General features: G+C 41.9%; 1 protein-coding gene and 1 long non-coding RNA gene across 2 annotated transcripts in view; both read right to left on the bottom strand.

The window, feature by feature from the left end:
• The window catches only part of LOC119650924 (centaurin-gamma-1A), a 537400-nt gene that overhangs the window by 152540 nt on the left and 363770 nt on the right, over positions 1-21090 (bottom strand). The window lies entirely within an intron of this gene.
• On the bottom strand, positions 14266-14680 carry LOC119650925. The gene is made up of 2 exons (XR_005249395.1): positions 14528-14680; positions 14266-14468 (listed from the first exon to the last, which is right to left on the bottom strand). It is a non-coding gene; the product is annotated as an uncharacterized LOC119650925 (long non-coding RNA).

The raw sequence follows: 21090 nt of genomic DNA, 5'->3' as shown, positions 1-21090 counted from the left end.
AAAATAAAAAATAAAGGTTAAATACTAATTACTGAATTCTAGGGATACGAAATTATATTCTAATTAGTTTATATTAGGCAAAAATAAGTGAATTTAGAATGGTAAACGTCAAATTCAGGAAGAGCGTCTTTGGGAGTGAATGAAGCGTATGCTGGGAGTAGATGTTATCATAGCTGAACAGCTGGTGAAAGTTACTTAGTATCAATATATTCCTCAACCTATTAAGGTAATGATTGCGCGTTGGCGGTTAAAATATACCCGACATTACATAGAGTGTCTACAGGGCCAGATATGTAAGAGTACATACGTATGTGGTATATAGTCCCTGGTCCAATAAACTAGCTGTAAATTCGGTGACGAATACGAAAAATAATGAAACGGAGGCATTGCATAACGAACGCATTCAATTTTGAACGATCGGGGAAGGATCAGACGGCCATAAATGCTCAGGGCTCTCAACAACTGTCGTGCCAGTACGATTTAGAGAAGGGTCCCGCATGGTTCCGCCAGCTCAAGGCAGGTGGGGAGATGTCTCGTGACACATCAGCGTAGCGCTAACAGCCACCGTTTCTAAATTGGCGGACACAGCCGGTGTTTTGCGTTCGTGAAGTATGATTAGATCACGGTGTATATCCGCCTCCCGAAAAGGGCAAACGGATAATAGATCGTCGAGGCCCTTGATAAGTACTGGATAGTACTAGCATCAACGAAGGTGTGCGAAAATGCAACGGAACCAACCCCTGAATTTTTCTGCCAAACAAATTAGGCGTGCCGGAGGCTCTGGTGACGGTTACCAAAAATGGAGCACTACCTCGTCTAACAATCCATGATTTGGAGGCGGCGACACTACCTAATCGATATACGCGCCGAAGACTCGGTGCTCCCCGCACCCCAGAATCATCAACTAACACTTCAAACTTTAAAATTCGCAGCAACGAATTCCTTGTCGATCCGCACGTGCACGTACAGGTACGTACACATAAGCCTAGAGCTTCGACAAACGTTTTCTTGACGCCTTAATTTAGCGGATGTTAGCAATTCCATGTTGCGCGTAGACTTCTTGTGCCACTGTGGATTGTTAGTGGATCTGCACAACATATCCCTGGTTGAACTCACATGCTCCTTTAGGTCATTAGGAAGAATCTCAATCTGCATGCCCAACACTCTTTTCATCGTTTTTGAAGACATTGTCAACCACACTTCTTCCAAAATACCGCAACATAACTACCTATCGTACTCTCTCTAAGCCCGTTACGCATGATGTTCAGCACTACATCAGCACGCCGAGCTACCCTATTTTTTCTAAGATGAGTCTTTTACCACCGCAGAAACTCACAGTTACGTGGAAAGAGTTCGAAGAACTTATTAAGTAGGGCATTTACAGATCTTCAAACATGTGTTGGTCTTTGCCACTTCACATGGTCCCTAAACTCAATAGCGAATAAAGACCTTGTGCCGATAATAGACGTCTAAATGTACAGACGATTTAAGACCGATGCCTCATTCCACCCATCCACGACTTTGCGAATTCTATCTCAGACTGCTGCATTTTCTTCAACTTGGACTTAGTCAAGACATATCACTAAATCCTTGTTGCTCCCGAAGGCATTCAGAAAAAGGCAATAGGCAGACCTTTCGGACTATTCAAGTTCACTAAGATAACTTTTGGATTGTACAATGTGGCGCAAACTTTACAGATACTGATTCATTCTGCGCTACGAAACCTCCACGTTTGTTCCGTTTATTTGAATGACGTTCCGGTCGCGTCTTCCTCTGGGTCCGAGTATTTAGCGCGGTACTAGACAATTATGGGAAATACAAATTCTTGTTGGTGCTCAAATTCGTCCATCTTCTGCTGCCCTTTACATGCCAGGAGCACTTTCCTGACTACTCGCAGACTCCTTAACCAATTTTCTACTTGGCGCTCTCGCCTGCCGTTCTAGACGCCTTCTACCCTTCCTACCATCTCTTGGTCGATGGGAAATCGTGGAATATACCGCTGCGGTTTCTGGCCGCCACTGGTATCGGGTCCGATATTCATAAAGCGTGATCATCTTACGTTTAGTGACAGCTGAGGCTTTCAGGTCTTGTTTCGGCACGTCGGGGTGATGAAAATAGTACAGTTTACGGTTACCTAGATGCCGGAAAGGCTTTAGGAGCTGCTTGTAAGAGAACAAAAAAAAAAAAATAAAGTCCGGAAGCGCCCACAGCAATTGCCGCTTCCGAAAATTACTGAAGATCTCATTAGGTTCTTGGGCATGTTAAGCTTCTATCGTCTTTCCCAAGGCGGCCCGCCAGCAATCAATCTAATCAATCTGACTAATGAGTGTTCACGGACCATAAGTCACTTACTTTTGCTTGAAACAGCTCGAAACTGTCCTCTTGCCAGCTTCGGCGGCTTTATCAGCCAGTACACTTCCAACATTCATCACCGGTCCGGAGAAAATAACATAGTAGCCGACGCTTTCTTACGAGTTGCAGAAGTCAAAATCCTCGCCAGTCGATTCCGCAATCGCAAAGATGAAGAAGTACGACGCAGTTCTTAAACATTTAAGGAGTTTCCTATCTTCGGCTCATCGTCCTGCACTACACTATTTAGACAAAGGACCAAGGCCATATATTCCGGCTGATTTTCGCAAGGAAGTATTTCACGTCGTTAACGACCTGACCAGAGAATGCAATTCAAGTCTATTTTTTTCACGGAGTTAGACAAACTCTTCTGGTGCAAGCCCCAGCGTACAATCGCGTACCATCGGCAGTCCAATGGGGTACTTGAAAGATGACGTAGAATGCTATAATGGTAGAAGTCGAACCTTCTGGGTTGCAAGTCCTACAATTGGTCTTACTTGGCCAGTCGCGGGGAATTCGTTGCAAGTTGCGGAGCTGGTATACTTAGAGAACCTGCGAGTCCCCGACTTTGTACTCGACGTTAGGTCGCGCGTTTGCTCAAGGACGCATTTGGTCACCACTCGCCAACCACGTGAAAAGCGCGTCCGACAACCCTTCAACGCACGTTCTAATTGGGACGGACACAAGAGGGTTTCCCTGGCCTGGCCTGAGCCTTTCCTCCCGGCAGAAAACGCGCCCAGGAAGAAGGGCGCCGCGTCCGTTTTGAAAGGCGGCAGCCAAGCTAATGAATGAACCCTTCTTTCAGCTGGCGGTAGAGTGCTGTGTTGGAGCGAGCAATGACTCGGGAATTCAAAATATTTTGACATTCAGTCGTATTTACCTCTTTTGGCATGATACAGAGATTTCCACATAAATAAAATCCATTACTGTAATTAGTATAATATGGTTTATATATGTTATATAATATATTATCATCATTATCAGGTGGAATATTATCATCAGTAGGTTGTTTATTATCATCTCGAGCAACTTGAACAAAAATAGAATGATCAACTCAAGAAACACGGTTTCAGATTGAATTTGAATAAAACTGGGTTTTTGACGACCGATCCCCATGAGAAAAGCACTTTCACTGTCAGTTGCAGTAACCTGCCAGAACTAATCGATTTATTTGTCTCGGGTCAATGCTATTAGCCAATGAAAAACTGAATTATGAAATTGTTTTACGCATTAGCGCAACCTGAATGAAGTGGCGTTCCACAACTGGTGTTCTTTGTGATTGACGTTTCAACGAATGTTTCGAATCCAAAAATTAGCATAGTATCGTTCACCCTGACGCCCTTTACGGTTCTGAATGTTGGCCGACTATAAAAGATAATGAATGGCAACTTGCGGTAATGAAAACGAAGACGTTGTCTTGGACTTGTGGCGTAACGGGCCGTGGCTACATCCGAAATGAGAATATCTGCGATCGACATGGAATTAATTGTACGGACCGTGGAAAAATTCGGTCGATGGCATGTTCATGTAATTCACGCTTGCTAAGAGTGGGCTGAACATTGAAGTCTATTGGAAACAACCAACGGTCGCTTGATACGCTGGATTTGGAAGCCCCACGACTGCATCCAGATCAGAAGTTTGACAGAGCAAAATGGTGCAACCGATCACGAGGAGCCGATCCCGCTTCTGAACGGATCAAAAGCGGAAGAAGAAGGAGTAGAAGCATATAAATAATATAGTAATTAAATTAAAATGTTTATAAATACAATAAAATAAAAATATAATTAATAAATTAATTCAATGTTGGTAAAACAGTACCGACAAAAATTTGAATTCAGATTTTGTTGTACTAGAGCCAAAGAGACAGAACCTTCAAGCTGCGATAAGGAAACGCACCATATTTTCGAAAGCTGTTTGTCTTGTTAGCACTGATGAAGAGAACAAGTGGTTCCCGAAATATCGGTATTTGCAAGAATAAATCCACACCAAAGAAAAAGAAACAACAAGTTTTTACTATTTCAATTAATTAATCGTTGGAAACACTGCATAATTTCACTCAGACTAGAAGTATTGTAATCGTACTGAAAGATGTGTTCTATAAGTAAGAACATCAACTTTTTCCTGATGCAATGATTCCCAGTCAATCCGTTGGAGAGTGCCATCCCCACTGGCACTCTGAGAGCATATGCTCCAGAAGAATTAATAAAGGATGTGATCTCGGCCCGGTTATTTGCGGTTGACCCCCTTGAGAGGGTTCCATGGTGGTGGTGGTTGTACCCACAGTGTGAAGCAGTGATCTCCAAGTCGGACACCGTAGCACTTAATTTCGACATGAGTGCTAGATAGGGATCATAGCCACTGGTATGAATATTATGCCTGTACTTAGTATAAACCAATACCGCAGTGGCAGACACGACGGGGCTCTGATTGTGGTTTACACAATAATCCGTGTTCGAAGAGGACTACGGGACTATGCCTACCAGGCAGATAATAATAATCGTTGGTGAAACAATCCACATTCGATCTGGGCCTTGAAGTGTCTTTAAGCACTTCATTCATTACACTACAGTACACTGTAGGAGGCAATGTGGTCAGCATTGCGCTCGTCAGGCAGATACTCACCTTAAACCCTCAGGACCTTCATTGTGCAATAATAAACCGCAGCGCTTTGCTCTCGGCTGTGTTAGGCAAGAGCAAATTAGCTTCGCGATCGCGTATGTGCTCGATGATCCGTGCAGGCCACGAAAAAATTGGCGTGCGTCCAGCGCGGGCCCCATCCTTCCAGCGTAATGGTCTGCCTCGAAGTCGGTTGGCGGTACTGTTTTGACGACGTTCATTTTTATGAGAAAGGACTAAAAACATTCGAATTGATGTATCAAAAAATTTTGGAGGAAATGGCTAAACCGTTGAATACAAAAAGATCAAATCGAAGAAGTGGACGGTCCTGCAATACAATCTAGCGCATAAGGCTAGAACAACTCTGCCCTTGCTTCAATGGGATCTGTCACGTTTCATCGCTGCAGACTGAACTAACGGCAGTCCAGACCCATCTACTGGATTATTCTTTGTGGGCACAAATCGAGTCGACAGACTCAGGTAAAGCAAAGAAAAATGTAGTCAAAAGTTTCCTCTTGATGCTATTTGATTGATCTCTACTTTCCAGATATGTGACTTTCATTGTGTTTCATTTCATTCTTCTACTTTTTTGGTTCGCTGAAGTACTGACGAAACTTTTGGCCACACTGTGTAGATCCATGCTTGAATCGAAATTATGATAAGATTGATTATTTCCTTATCTAACTTCTAAGCCGACATAGAGGTTTTCAGTGTAACCTGCACCAGATTGGAAGGACTCGATCTCCTGATTGTGTGATTTCCCATGGAGTGGCGTTTTCTCATTTTATCCACAACCATAAGGAATCGTCCATTCTTTTCCAGTGGGGCAAACATTCTGCACAGTTTTTATTGTTAAGAATCCAAGTCTCGGAGGAATACACTGGGACTTGCAAGACCATTATCTTGTCCAGTAAGACCTTTGACCTTAGGGTGAGATGGTTCGAGTGGAAAATTGTTTTTTGTGTGTTGAAATAAGCTCTTTTGGCTGCCAACAACTGTACGCGGATTTAATGGTCGTAACTGTTGTGGGTTGTAATTATGATTGTCGACCCTAGATAGGAGCAATTATCAACGGTTTTTAAGTTGTATTCCCTACCTTTATCGTTCTCAGTTGTCCAGTGCTATTTGTTGTTGTTTCTTCTATTTTTGAGGCTGACATTATCACCATATAGTATCTTGCCTTCATTAATATGCAGCCGAAGATCTCGCGCTAATCGTTGCCGGCTCGACTTGGATAAAGGTAGACTGTACATCTCGAGTTGTTCTCATGATGTCGAGATTGTTAGCATAAGCTAGTAGTCTGGTGAACTTGGAAAGTATGGCCCCTTTCACATTTACTTCAGCATCACAGGTCACGCTCTCCAAGGCCAAGTTAAAAAGGGCCACAACAGACATTCCCATGTCTTAAACCGTTGTTGATGCTGAATGGAATGGTCTCGAGAGTGACCCTGTTTATTTTATCTGGCCTTGCACATGGTTCGAGGTCAGTCTTATCAATTTAGTTGGATATCGAATTCTCTAATGGTCGAATATAACTTTACGTGTCTATGCTGTCATAGGCCGCCTTGAAGTCGATGAAGAGATGGTGCAACTGATGGCCATATTCCAACAGTTACGGCAATCCTATATATTTAAAAAAGTCTGTCTGTATATCTTCTATATATAGTATTCCTTATGGATGATCATGAAACCATCGCCAAATTGGAAGCGTCCACCTTGCTTGTCCATTGATTCAGAGAAGCGTTAAAAACGAGTATCCAATATACACAGAGTTAATTTTCTAGAGAGTAAAGAAGCTTTGCCGAATGTTCTTGAATTTTATCACAAAAATCGACGGATGAAATATCGCCTTGGGGACCACGGACGACACCGGAGAAAGTTTGTGGATCTCTCTAGCTATCACGGTCGTGCGACTGGTGCCAGACTGTTGGAGCACAGAGCTCGCTATAAAGTAGTAGTAATGAGAACTGGGTCGACAACTTAAACACTTTTTTCTCTGACGCTACTCTGGTTATCGATCATAGATGTTAACGGTCTGTTTTTCATATAACATCTGATGAACTTGCACCTCTCTCGGATAATACGGCAAGCCACTATAACATGTTGATTCGGACTGCTCCTCTAAGCAAAAGCGCAATGATCTTTCCCATCAAGGCGCTTAAGCATTGACAGTCTCCCAGCAGAAATGTTCCTAGCCAGTTCCAGTCCCTATAATTTTCACAGATTTGCTACCTCTACTCCTTAAATCTGGGAATTTGAGACCTTTCCCGGTCAGTAAAAGAAGATGATTTAGATGGCGAATAAGGGCTGTTGAGTACGGAAAATTGTTAATTACGCCCGGAGGGGGAGGGGTGCTTAAGAAAAAACGGGAGAGAAAGAGAAGAGGTTCAGAAAATAAGCAAAAAATATTACTATTAGCAATTAAGCGCATCATCGAAACTCTCGGAACGACAGGGACCAGGCTGGTTTCGCTCTGATCTTCCTGTACCAACCAGGCTCACATCCTTCCGATTACTTTCACCGGCATCGAGAAAGCTTCCTGCAGCGTCAATAGGGAATTTATCTCATGTGTAAAACAAACCCTTATTAAAATCGGTTTACTGCCTGTCTGTCACACGCATTTTTCTTGGAAGCAGTTATAGTGATTACCAAATTTGTTGAGAACATTTTGAATCTGAGACTTTTTTAGCTAATTTAGAACGCAATTGGTGTTCTTATTAAATCCTGTTGAAACAATTGATGACAGAATAGTTTCACATCCTTCCGTCTCTGAAGTGAATCCGCTTCAGTAGTTGCGACTGATGGGTACCACTATACCTGTATTATATACGTCGGTTAGCGGGAAGAAGATTGGCATCTATGGTACTCTTAATATTTATTGGAAAGCGTAAATATTATAACCCTTATTTTTAAAAAATGTTATACGGGAGAAATGTTTGTACAGAACTTTTTTGGTAAATCGAGCTCATTTATGAAGAATGAATTCAGAGTCCGCAAAACTTTAAGATAACTATTTTCTCCGGTATAACGTAGTATTCAAACTTAGTTCATTCATTTCAATTAAGCCAGCCATACGAACTTATTGAAAATGCCGTCTCGCATCCCCAGCACTCATTCTAATGATAGACATCATCATCCATTAACACCTGAAAAGTGTTCCGAGCAAAATGACTTAATTCCCAACACGCCGTCTTTGTTCCAATCCCACTGGACTCTTCAAGGAGCCACATTATAGAATGCGAAACTCGTTGGAAAGAAGTCCTGAATATCAATGTTGTACGCTATACAATAGAAGATAGGCGTGTGTTTCAAATTTTCCGCAAAGTGGATGTTTTATCATGCTTTTATGTAGGTGTTGTACATCCTCTGCTAGGAAATACACAACCACAAGCCCTTGAGACACCTTCGGAACACATCAGAATGCAAAGAAGCCCTGTAATGTAACTTTTTGTTTAAACGAGGGGGTATCAGGCAATATTTTCCTACTTATCTGTTTGAAGGTGTGAATTTTGAGAAATGATACCAGAAGAGGGAAGTGGAAATGGAGCAACTGGAAAATGTTTCCCATAGAAAAAGGAGTTATCCGTTTCAGAAGTTGCAATAATGTGCAGGACGAAAGACAGGTTCCCAATTGCAAAAGTACCATTTCGAGGAGAGACAAAGCCCCAATTATTCCGTTCAAATCGTTATGCCGGAAATTACCACCACAAAGTCACCCTTAAATATTATCCGACATCACGTAAAACAGACATGAACAGGTACAAGATGAGGAATAGAGTTGGATACGTTGCTCCTTCTCCAAAGTTACGCTGGCAAAAGTTTCATCCACCAAAAGAGAAAGTATTTTCTAACGAGCACAGTTCCCAACAAATTGCCAGAGTGGAGGGTGGCATCATAAAGAGTAAAAAACATAGAGTTGATGTCAGAGACGTGACATAACAATTACCAAGAAGATTTTTAAACTAGACTCAGAGCAACCATCAACTCACGTTAAAATTCACTCAACCCTACCCACTCGAATTCTAGCTTTACTGACTCTCCGGTGACATTGCGCAATAAATTTGATAGTTAATGACTGGCTTCGGATTAATCCTTGCCGAGGGACTTTGTTGAGATGCAGCTTGACTGCATCTGTAAAATGAATTACGGCACGTTTCATGCAGCAATTTCTATGTAAATTTATTTAATATTTAAATTGTTGAGGCAGTAATTAGGGTAAATAGCGTAACGCCAAGGAAATGTGCAATAAAACGTTAATATTTTGCAGCTAGTTGTTACTGAAGTATGACGGTATTTAATGTATACAATATCACATCATTTTAGCTGCTGTTACTTTATCTGACTATCGTGAACCCAAGGGAAAGTGCTGATAGGGGATACCATAACCAATATGTCACAAATGTATCGTTGCTAATTTGTTGAAAGATTGTGAAGGACGTTAGGTTATTATGACAAAAATAGGCAACTTCAAAATTATGCACTGAACACCATCAACTTTTCAATCGCTCCGGCTTGAAAAAGGTTATTGTTTGGTATCAGGGGAATATGATCGAATTTCACTCCCTAACTGGCTCCTCAAAAATTTCGGTGTCATAAATTAGGTAAATGCTTCTTTCATTTTATGTCAGGCATCGAGTTTTTCATTTTAGTGCAAACCCGGTTATCTAAAAAGGAGAGTACGTATCTCCCCTAATGAGAGGAATTCTAAACCCGACTACGGCCGGCCGGTCTGTTATTGGCACGGTTGCCTAATTGTTACAGAAAACGAGAGAAGAGGGTTGGGCAGAAAGAAACTTCAATCGCAAACGAGTGGACTTCAAGCTAAATCTTGTCAGAACGTTTTCTTCCGCCTCTACCTGGAAAAGTGGAAGTGTATGCCAAATCCTCTTCCTCTCTACTGGCAGCTAGGCTTGTAACGTTGCAGCACTGCCTTTTATATCCTTCTGGTATAACAGTGGTGGCTTCGGTTCAACAAAATCGGTGGTATGGGATCAGTTAGATAAGGAGGAGATAAGGTCTTCTACAATGAGATTGACGAGAGTATGCGTTCTACGTCAACATTTCTGAAGGCAGCTATGCTGGGGCAATGCTGTTCCCAGCACCTAGTTGCGGTCGTTTTATAAAACTAGACTAATAAGAAGAGAAGAAAAGTCATAATTGCTTCTGCCCTATGATCTCGTAGTTAATGCCGAATCAAGTGGCCTTGAACACTTAATAGGTTGTGTTACGAAAGCTAAACATATTTGTTAGGGGTGTAGCAAATGCGATCTTTAAAGGAGAGAAACTAATCGATTTCATCACTTCAGCTGGTCGTATGTCTTTGTACGTAGGATGTGCTCCTGAATAAATGGAGCCAAGAATATGGTTAAATGCCATTGCTTGCGGTTTACTGAAATGCTCTATAACTTTCCGAGATGCCCGTACTTCTTCTGTACTTTTCTGCGCCAAGTGCTCTTGGGGCGATCTACTCGTTGGCCAACTGGGAGAGAGCAAACAGATTTCATCAGCATAGTCGAGGTGAGGAAAGATATCTTGATCCACGTCCTCCAGTCAAGGCAGCATGAAAAAAGTCGCCGATAAAAAGAAGATATAATATTGATATGCAATCCTGGCTGACTCCGCTTTGAGCCTTGAATTTCTCCGAGATTTTATGGTGATGCAGCACGTGACATTTTGCACCATCATAGCTATTAATTTACTTGAAATCCCCCGCCTGCGTAGGATATGCTAGATAAACTTCTTGTTCACGCTGTCAAAGCTTTCTCGAAATCGATAAAGAGCAGATGAAGCGAAGATCTAAACTCCGGACACTATTCCAAAATGATCCGTAGCGTTGTTGATGTGAAAGCGGAGCGGAAACCAGCCTGCCATCTGTCGATCAAGCTTTCGAGATGTTTTTTGAGTCGTTCCAGGAATATTATCTTTAAGATAGCAGTGAGGACACAACGCCCCTGCAATTGTCACTCTCAGAACCGGCGCCCTACTTCCACTCTCTGCCAAAGGTATCGGATTCCCGTAAGAGTATAAGTAACAGAAATTGCAGATCCAGTGATAAATAACTTTACGGGGAGGCCTTTGATCCCAACGGCTGTGCCTCGTTTTAAGTGCATTGATTACCGATATGATTTCTCTTCTGCTTGAAAGAACAGTTCGTTCCGCATGTTATGGTGACTGGCCATTTCACCCACAAGAAACGGAACCTCATCGCATGTGATACAGTCAATCCGCTTTCACGATTTCGCAGTCAGTCAGATCTTCCGCCGCACCCTTGGGGACGTGGCCCACACCTTGCTAAAACCCGAGAGAAGAGGATTTTTGACAGCGGCCCAATGATCATGGATATTCTCAGCCAGGTTTCTTCAGTGCATCTAACTCCGCCATGTTATTTATATAGCATGCTGGTCCCAAGCCCAGATAAAGGACGAAGGTTTGGGGTAACGTACTTTGTACTATCCTCAGTAAAATAAAAATAAGTTCCTCAAATCAATGAAAGAGATAAATAAAGTATAGTTGGAGTTACTCCACTATGCTATGCTAACCTCGGACAAACCAAGACCAAGAAAACACATTAAATGTCGTTAAAAACAAAAATGACCATGTCTCAAAGCTACGGAAAAATTTGGGGCATTCTATATTACTGTATCACATACATGGATGGACCCTGCCTCGTCGAGAAGTGAATAAGGGTTTTTGACGCATGGACAGTATCAGGACGCGGGTAAATTAGTCCCAGCAAAACAAATAAGTGTCTGCATATTGGCACTTTCACTAGAAAGATGGAGGAACTCATAAGAGTCCTTTGGAAAATGCGTATTGATATCTGCGCTTTACAAGAAACTCGCTGCTGCGATATAGAGCGCGACAGCAGTAAAAATGGCTATAAAATTCTCTATTTTGGTAGCCCATATAGTCAACATGGTCAGAGCGTTCCGTAATGATATTAAAGAAGTCAAATGATTCGACGAACCTCACCATTATATCAGCCAATTGTACCATCCAGTTCTTTACCGCATACACACCACAAACAGATCGATCCAATGTAAATACCTCTAACGTGCCTGCTGATGACTATATCGTTATTGAAGGCGACCTTAACGATCATATGGGTGAAAAGATAGACGGTAACAGATGCCATGGGGGAAAAAGGTTTGGAAATCTATGAGTGATAACATGACTGTCAGGTTGTGGATAAAATCCGGCTCAATAGATTACGGTGGGCGGGTCACTTAATTCGTATGGATGAGGATGATCCAGCCCAGAAAGTCTATAAGGGCAATATTTATGGTAGAAAAAGAAGACGAGGCAGACCCTGCCTGAGATGGAACGATGGCCTAGGTTAGGACGCCGGGCAGCTTTTAAGGATATCGAATTGGTGACCTCGGCGCAAAACTAGGATGTCTGGAGTTCCTTATTAAGGCAGGCCCAGACCCGATATCGGTTGTGGCGCCGTTCATGATGATGATGAATGAAGGTGGGGAGAGTTTAGTCGATTTCGTGGACATCAGTGACCTTGTATATGGCTCATCAAACGACTGTCTCATCTTCCTACATTTTATGGTGGGAACAGTAAAACGCAAATCGACTATGTCTTCATTCCTGCAAAGCCGTTCCCTAGAGACCATTGGACCTCAACTTCTGCCGTTGATTGCTGTCTTGCGAATTAAGCAACCGATGAACCAACGTAAACACAAGCCCGCCGCGCATTAAATGGTGGTGATTGCAGGAAAAAAATAAAAGAACTGATTTTACTCACGCAATTACCAACCCCTATGAATGTCGTAAAATCGTAGAACCAATGTAAAGACACGATTCACAAAGCAGCCCATGTAACCCTTGGGGTCACTAGGCCTAGTAAGCGAGTGGTCCATTAACAAGACCATTACGATGAATTGGAGACTCGGGATCGCGAGAGATCTGTATAGACTTGTCAAAAACTGACACAAATGCGCACAGGATATCGAACGCTTCTGCTGTGTTAATGACAAGAACGGTTCTCTGCTTACTGACCGACTAGCCACGACGGATAGATGGCGAGAATATTTAGAGCAGATCTCAACGCAAGAAACCTAGATTGGAATCATGTATCTCCCACTCAGCTTTCCAAAGTACAAAAGCACATTGCCGCAATAGGGGCAGGAGTACTCCCCTGAGTCCCATCGTCTTACCACGCTTAGGCACTGAATGTCCAGCTTATATCGTTGCAATTCTCGCTCGTGTTGAAGAAAGCATTTTGGGGACCCTCCCTACTGATGTCGAGGAGCGTGCGCACATTCCAGAAACTAATCAGTGCCCGTTTTCAATAGCCAAAATTTTCGGCGTGAGGTAGGGACTGACGTCGCTGACGTTTCAGTACCAGTAAAGTTTCGAAATTTGCGAGTTGCAAGCTCACAAATTTCGATCCCTTTTTGGTGATGCTTAGAGGTGGCGGAGCAAAAACCCTGTCGGCTAAACTAAAAGTAAGTGGCCGAGGAGAACCTCCGTAGTATTGTCACCGGGAGACGCTGTATCACTTTGGTTTGCTGGTCGTAATGCAGTAGGCGAATGCTCCAAAGGCCTAATTAGGGCGATCAGACGTGACTCTGCACGGAGACTAGTTTGAAGGGGCAGTAGGTATCGAAACCTTATCATAGGCATACTGGTACCATGGGAAAGCCCCTGAATTCACATGTTTCAGGGAAATTCCTGTTTTATATGGGTTCAGCTTGATTATTGCAATTGGCCCCCTAGTGGGAGCTTCTTGGAAGTTGTGGTTGTGTTAAAGCAAGCAGCCTTCGGGCCTCAAACGTGGTGTTGCGTTTCAACACGGGTGCCATAGTTCGGTAGAGATTTAGCTAGGTTTTGCCATGCACTCAGTATGAACTGATACCGTTATGCTTGTCTCAGCGGAGCTCTGATTGTGGTCACAAAATCAATCCGTGCCTTAGGAAGAATGTAAGATTCAGTTCACGAGACTAGTACTCACGTACATCCACCGAGACGTATCTCTTTTCCGTCGCCTCTTACAGGCAGGGAAAACTTTCAGTCTACTCTTAAGCCCCAACCCACAGGGCTTTTGAACGATATTAACTTAAACTTCCTAGAAGAATGATAAAACCGAACCACCAACAACAAGTATGCATTCATAATTGCTTTATTCCAAATAATTTATGGAATTTAATTATGATATTAATATCCATTGAAATGTTCCAGTTTACAGATGCGTATCCTCGAAAGGAAACAATTAATTATTTAAAATATGTTAAAAAAAATTTATTGATAACAATCAAAGAACAGTTGAGGGGGAATAAAAGATTTTTGGGGTTATTCTGTACAGCGTGTAATTCAGTGCTATTAATGTGTAGTTCAGTGTTATTAATGTTCTAGAAAATGATGCATCTATTTTGAAGATAGAGGTAACACTCTTATTCTCCAATCACCTGAGCACGTGCCACTTTAATTATCGCTTTTTTTCTACAAAGTAAAACCCAGGCATCTTCTTCTTTCTGTACTTACATTCACTTTTACTATGGATGGGAATTCTTGAGTAATGAAGGCTATAGATTAGGTGCATTGCAGATAATACCTGTAGGTCATGCGATTTCCCTGCTTTTTTGCACCACGCCATTATAAGCCTGTTTATTATCCACCTGGCACTGAGGCAGTTGTTATGTTTTCACTGCTTTCATTTTCATTACTATTCCCAAGTTAACTTTCAGCTGTACGGCTGAAAAGTACAATTAAGTAAAATGGAGACTGGTGAACTCTGTTGAACTGCGTATATAACGCAATAAATTCACGGAGAAAATAGCAGTGAAAAATACAATCTACACAACAAACATCATAAAACATGGTACAAAAAAATATATATTTCAGGAAGACACACAATTGAAATGAAATGCATATAATTGCCCATATTACAGTTATATTTTTAATTCAATTAAAAGCTGTGTCTTATCTTCCAGAGGGAATAGTAATAACCATTAAAATCTTTTCCACTCGATTAATCCATTAATGAACCACCACAATTGTACGCTGGCTCTCCTCTGATAAAACGCTGTGATAAAGAAGCTATTCTACACCACAGTGGCATCTTATCTGACCAAATCGCAATTTAATTACAATCGCCCACTGAAGCCTTATCTTGTATCTAATCTCCGCTCTAATACCTTCGTTATTAATAACACATACCGTCCATGCACAATAGAAAGACGAGTGTCAAACAATACGCATATGCGTTTTATTGTACACTTTTACCAGCCGCATCTCATTCTGAAGGGTATCATCCCTTTCATACGCTTGAAACTAGATATTAGGATAATTGCTTTCACTTTATTCAGTTTGGGATGGTGGACAGATATTGCCCTTGTGGATCTTTGAGCGCAATCGAGTCACTATCAACTAGGAACAGGAATCAAGAGAAATGGACTCAATGTGAATATATCTAATTATTAGTTATGCTTGGAAGGACATTGCGGGGCTTAATGGAATGGATGCGTTTTGTGTTAGGGTATCTTTATTATAGCTTCCACTATGTGATCTTCGTGATATGCTTAATTGACTGTTCCTTTTAAATTGTTCCAGGACATTTTGTATCTAATGATCATTTCTGTATACTTCAATTATTGGCTAGTTTTGGTACATATGTCCATATGTGCATACGGAATTTGAAAGGGAAATAATACTCATAATTGGGACCTGCGTGGAAAAAGTTTATACTTTCAGTAGACAAGGGATATTCAATTAAGTAATCAAATATTGATATTGCATTGTCTTCCTGTAAAAAATGATCGTTAGCGACAGTCAAAGTTTTGATGGAACCAATTCCTTCATGAAATTCTTGCAATCGAGAATCAAGTGGACAACAGAGGATTTGTTTCCACTTCTTCTAATTTTTATAATCCAGCCTATTTTCGACTTGGTAGTGTAAAAAGTGTAGGTGCTTAAATCCAGATAGTTCGCGGTATATCTCTAAAGACTTTAATAAGATATACGGTATTTATTGAAACGAGTACATCATAGTAAGTATTGTATTATTGGGTTGTGGATGTAGTCAAAGGGAGCATAGAATTTTTTTTCGAGAGGCTATTCCTAAAAGTATGAGAATTGTCTTCGATGGATCCATGCATTTTGGAAACTAAATTTCATGCTAATCAAATTTAGTAACCAAACCCACTGCCTAGAGCGGAAAAACAGCAAGAGGAGGCTGCCGGCCTTGGCAACAAAATACATTTTCAAAATCTCATTATGATCTAATGAATAAAAGCAACTAACAGGACGAATAATAAGCCAGGGACGGGAAGCTCTTTGCTCCTAGTATGAAAGCCTTTATGGAGTTTTGCGTTTGGTTGCATGTTGATTCCATTGCAATATCACACTATTCACTGCAATGTGATACCGACACTTTATCCCGTAGTCAACTTTGATCTTTTATGTCATTGTTAATAATAGTGCCGTCTCCACTAAACTTTCCAGCAAAATCCCCTATATTTGGATCTAAATTATTACGAGACCTTTCATTTGACACCTTACATGACCTCCTCCCAAAAACTTAACATAGAATGATGTTAGTTACCATATAGGTGGGGGTCCACAGTTCGAAGTTTCCCACCGAATTTCGAAACAATATTTACAACCGTTCCTGAGAAAAGTGTGGGTGGTATACAGACAGGCAGGCAATGAGTCGAACTTTAACAGAGCAGAATGGTGCAAGCGATCAAAACGAGCCACCCCGCTTCTGAACCAGACAAAGGCCGTAGGAGAAGAAGAAAATTCCTATGAAAGAATTACTTATAAGAAATTAATGAGCTATATAAGCGGTGTTAAAATGAAACCTGGAATAGGCGAGAATAATGCAAGCGTGGATACCATAACAGAATGGGACTTCGTAGATAGCGAAATTGTCGGTCATTCTTCTAGGAATTTCTCCAGCCTAACTAAAATAGGAGAAAGAATGCGCACCACCAAGAGTACTTTGGCAAAAATTGGAAATTTGTGTACCAATCAAAAGGCCTCAAACAAATAGTGAGGACGACGACTTCCGCCACAATCTTCGCGGAGCGTCGGCATATTCCGTATCAATGGAGTGAAGTCAGATTTCAACAGCGAATTCAAGAGTTTAAAACCATGATCGAGGCGCAATTCAGCAAAAAGACAAACTTTTTGAAAGAAACAATGTTAACTGTGAAGTTCACCAGCAATTGCTGTCTTACTATTTCGTTTGAATGGGAAATCTCTCTACAAGGTGTGGACGAAAGAGGCGCCGAACATTAGTGACTTTGAGGAGTTTGGTTCACTTGTCTCCCGCTTAAATTGAACGAAAAACGCAGGCAAGTTTGAACCATATCTACGAAAAATTGTACTCCTATGCTTCGCTAAGGATTAAAAAGCTTTCAAAGTTTGGACCCCTGAGGAAAGCCGAGTAAAATTCCCTACGATGTACAATTCTTGAAAGAGTCTCAAAAGTTAGACAAAGGGTGAATATAAAGACTCTAATTCGAAGCAGGTGATTGAGACAGGCGATGAACCCAAAGTTGACTGGAGAATCGAGGAGCACGTGTTGATGAAAGATAGCATGATGATCCTTTCTTGGATTTAACATTTTTTGGTGGAGTGTTCGGAGGATCGGTCAACTCAAGCAAGTTCAATAGCCCTGAAGAATAAATATGGCGTTGATGGTTTTATAATTAAACGGAAGGCCAGGTTGATCACAATAGGACTTTCTCAATGGCTTGGGATGGTGGACTTACGTCCGTGTAGCGGATGGTAGCATATAGGGCAATTCGACATCTCCAATGATGAGAAAGATATTCATATGTAGATGACAGAATAAACCGAAAAACTAAGGATCTAACAAATATTATCGGCAAAGCCGAGATATTGTTAGAGCTATCTTCAGGGAACAGAGTGTGTCATTTAAATAAGTTCTTATATGGATTAAATAAGCTAGACATTCTAGGCACTAACATCTGAACGAAGATTTCCACACTTTTGGGGCAGAACAGAGATACGAGTATCTACGTGAGTGGCGAAGGCCACGATTTGCTTCTAATCTTCGTCTACGCTGATTATCTCAATATGTTCTTAAGAAATCGTAGAAAAATGCACGAATTCTACAAGTTCCTGAGAAGTTCATTTCATGACTAAGATGACATATGATATTGTTTGAGAACCGAATTATCTAGTAATACGTCAATAATTACAATGAGTCAACGAGGATACATCTTAAGCCATAGATAGACTGTTGTCTTGTTACCCAGTTAGTACACCCCTTCAGATAGGAACACAGCTGTTGAAGGCAAACGTTCGGACCGCGTAAGATGAAGAAAAGTCGACATACAGAGAGTTCGTCGGAGCGCATGTGACGGGTGCTTTAGATCAATTTACGACACTGTTTTACGACCAGTCACTGGTATGACAGGAGATCATACCCCGGGTATATTTTCACGATGAGTGGGGATTCCTTTCTTAGGAATTAAGGAAACGGTTGTTTGGGAAATTTATACTCCCTCTCTACCAGCCATTACAGTCCACATCGACAATTAATCCTAGAAAAATCAGGAATCCGTATCTTACTATTAAAAGATCCTTGATTTATCTGATTCAGAAGTTGAAACAATTCTACTTTTTCTTAAAAGAGGCCGTTGCTTCAAATAGTTGTGCGACCATGCCGATATAAACACTTGGAATGAGCCTGGCAGGGTAGTAGTGAAAACTTTTTGAAATAGATTGAGCCCACTCTGCTTCCTCACCACGAAAACAACGGAAGACAAACGATTATCCAGCTCAACGAATGCATGATACGCAGCTCCTTCGTAGCATACCATATGTGGTCGGATCGGTCACAACAAGGCCTCAGGGTTCGATGGCACCCTTAACAGAGCTTTGAAGCTGGTAAGTCCGACCTTTTCGTTAACACTTTCGAGACGTTCCCATAAAAGGAATACTCAATGTTTAGTGGGAAAAAAAAAGTTGGTGCTGCTTCCCAAACCCAATAAGTCATCTGGACATCCGGCATCATATCGCCCGATCTGCCTGTTGGATACAATGGGGAAGGTGATCGAGAGATTCATCTACAGCATACTGCTACCCATCGTCAAAAGCAGCATTGGTTTGGCGGAGTACCCACACAAAGGTGGATGTAATAAGCATGGTTATGTTCGTGGAAAAGGTCGAGCTGGTTTCTGGTGGCTGCTGTGCCGTGTTGGCATTGAATGTCAAAAACACATTCAATTCCGACACTGGGTACTGGGTCTCCTGTTGTGGAATGTAATGTATAACATATACTTCAGAGGAGATGACGATTATCGGCTTTGCGAATGATCTTGCTGTAGTTGTTACAGAAAAGCATCCCCAGGATGTGAGGTCTATACGACGGAAATAAAGAGAATGGTAAAGTCCTGGTTAGATAAAGCCAGGCTGACCTTGACGAATAAGAAAACGGAAGCGGTGCTAGAAACAAACACGAAGGGGAAGTCGGTAGGAATACTGTCGCCTCAAGGGATGCTATCGGAGGTGATGATGGATGCCAAACTGAGCTATAAGGAACTCAGAGTATATAATAATAATAATCGTTGGCACAACAATCCATATTGGGTCAGGGCCTTCAAGTGTGTTAGAGCACTTCATTCAAGACCGTAGCGGTACACTACAGTACACTGTAGGAGGCAATGTAGTCAGCATTGCGCTCGCCCAAGATTATTACCCTGATTTGACTCAGGTACTCATTCACAGCTGAGTCGACTGGTATCCGACGTCAAATCACGACATAAATTCCACCGCCACCAGTGAGATTTGAACCGCGACCTTCCGTACGATAGCCTTGTGCTCTAACCACTCCGCTAGGGGGTCCAAGTATAGAACCTTGGAAATGAGTATGGACAGAAACAGAAACTCTCCAAAGACGGAATAAGGAGGAAGAAGGAAAGACAAGGACTGACTAAGAGAGGGAGTTTAGTGGCGAGAGTTTGAAGCGTCAACGGTATAAAGGCTTTGGAGAAATCAGTATAAATGGTGTGTACCTTCTGTTGTGAATTAAAGCATTTAGCAAAAAAGGAAGACCAGAAACTTTGAAGCAATAAATCGCTGTTTCACAAAACGATTCTGCTCTTTGATAATAAGGTAACCGAAGTGCGTTAGCAGCCAATCGTTCACTATCGCTCGAGGATTTCGGAGCATGAGGAGAGAACACAGACGAGACGATAGTTCACAGCTGCTCTTGAGGAGGAGGGATAATAAGGGTCCTTTTCCAGAGATTAGGAAAGTAGCATTCTTAGAGACTTTCATCGAAGATTATACATAGAGGGATGGAAATGGACGTATCTAGAAGAGGTGTAGGGCGCGCAGTAGGGGAGGGGATAAATATGGAAGAAAAGTAAAAAGAGAGAAAGTTGCAGGATTTTTGCGGTGAGTAGGCGGTGGAGCCAACAAAAATTGATGGAAGAAGGGAGCGATTGGGTGTGGGACTAAAACAGTTTGATGTTACCGCGGACAATGGTGGCTTCCCCGCTCAGAAAGTACCTTTTATGCGTCAATCATGGAGTTCACAATGGAGCGTATAGCTTTGAAATGAGCAAGGTTGGGGTCCTTCTTATAATCCCGAAACTTCTTCCGCAATGAATGTTTTAGGCAGATGTTATTAAGGGTCTCTGTGGTGAACCAAGAGAGTGGCGCTCGGGGAGGTTGGGAAGAAAGAGATCGAGACTGTGGTCCAAGTAGGAAACACTGGGACGTGTATAAAAGATACAATCAACGGGAGGGAGTTTGGCGGAGAGACATCAAGAGCAATACGACAAGACGTGTTCGACGTGGAGTGCATCTTTTGCGGCAATTGAGATCCAACCACTAGAAGAATTACATGATACATCTTCGTCCCTGCCGCACCGCAAAATGGAGTATACTTCGGAAAGCTCCAGCCAGTTTCCAGATTTACAGATGGTATGGTGTTGCTGAGCTAATGCAGCTTAACAATCCTAAACATTTGATAGGACAGACGGACAGTGAACTCGGATCCAATTAGATTGATCGGCAAGGCAAACAGGTTGTCCAGAAATTTATCCACGAGGAAAGCAGAAAGGAGGAGAAACATATGATGGTAAAAGGGTAAAAGCAAACCCATCCCAAACCTAGATGGTGGCCTGGTGGGGCCGG

The sequence above is a fragment of the Hermetia illucens genome, chromosome 3, assembly GCF_905115235.1.
Source record: "Hermetia illucens chromosome 3, iHerIll2.2.curated.20191125, whole genome shotgun sequence".
Classification (NCBI taxonomy): Eukaryota; Metazoa; Arthropoda; class Insecta; order Diptera; family Stratiomyidae; genus Hermetia; species Hermetia illucens.
This window is presented reverse-complemented; position numbering and strand designations above follow the sequence as displayed.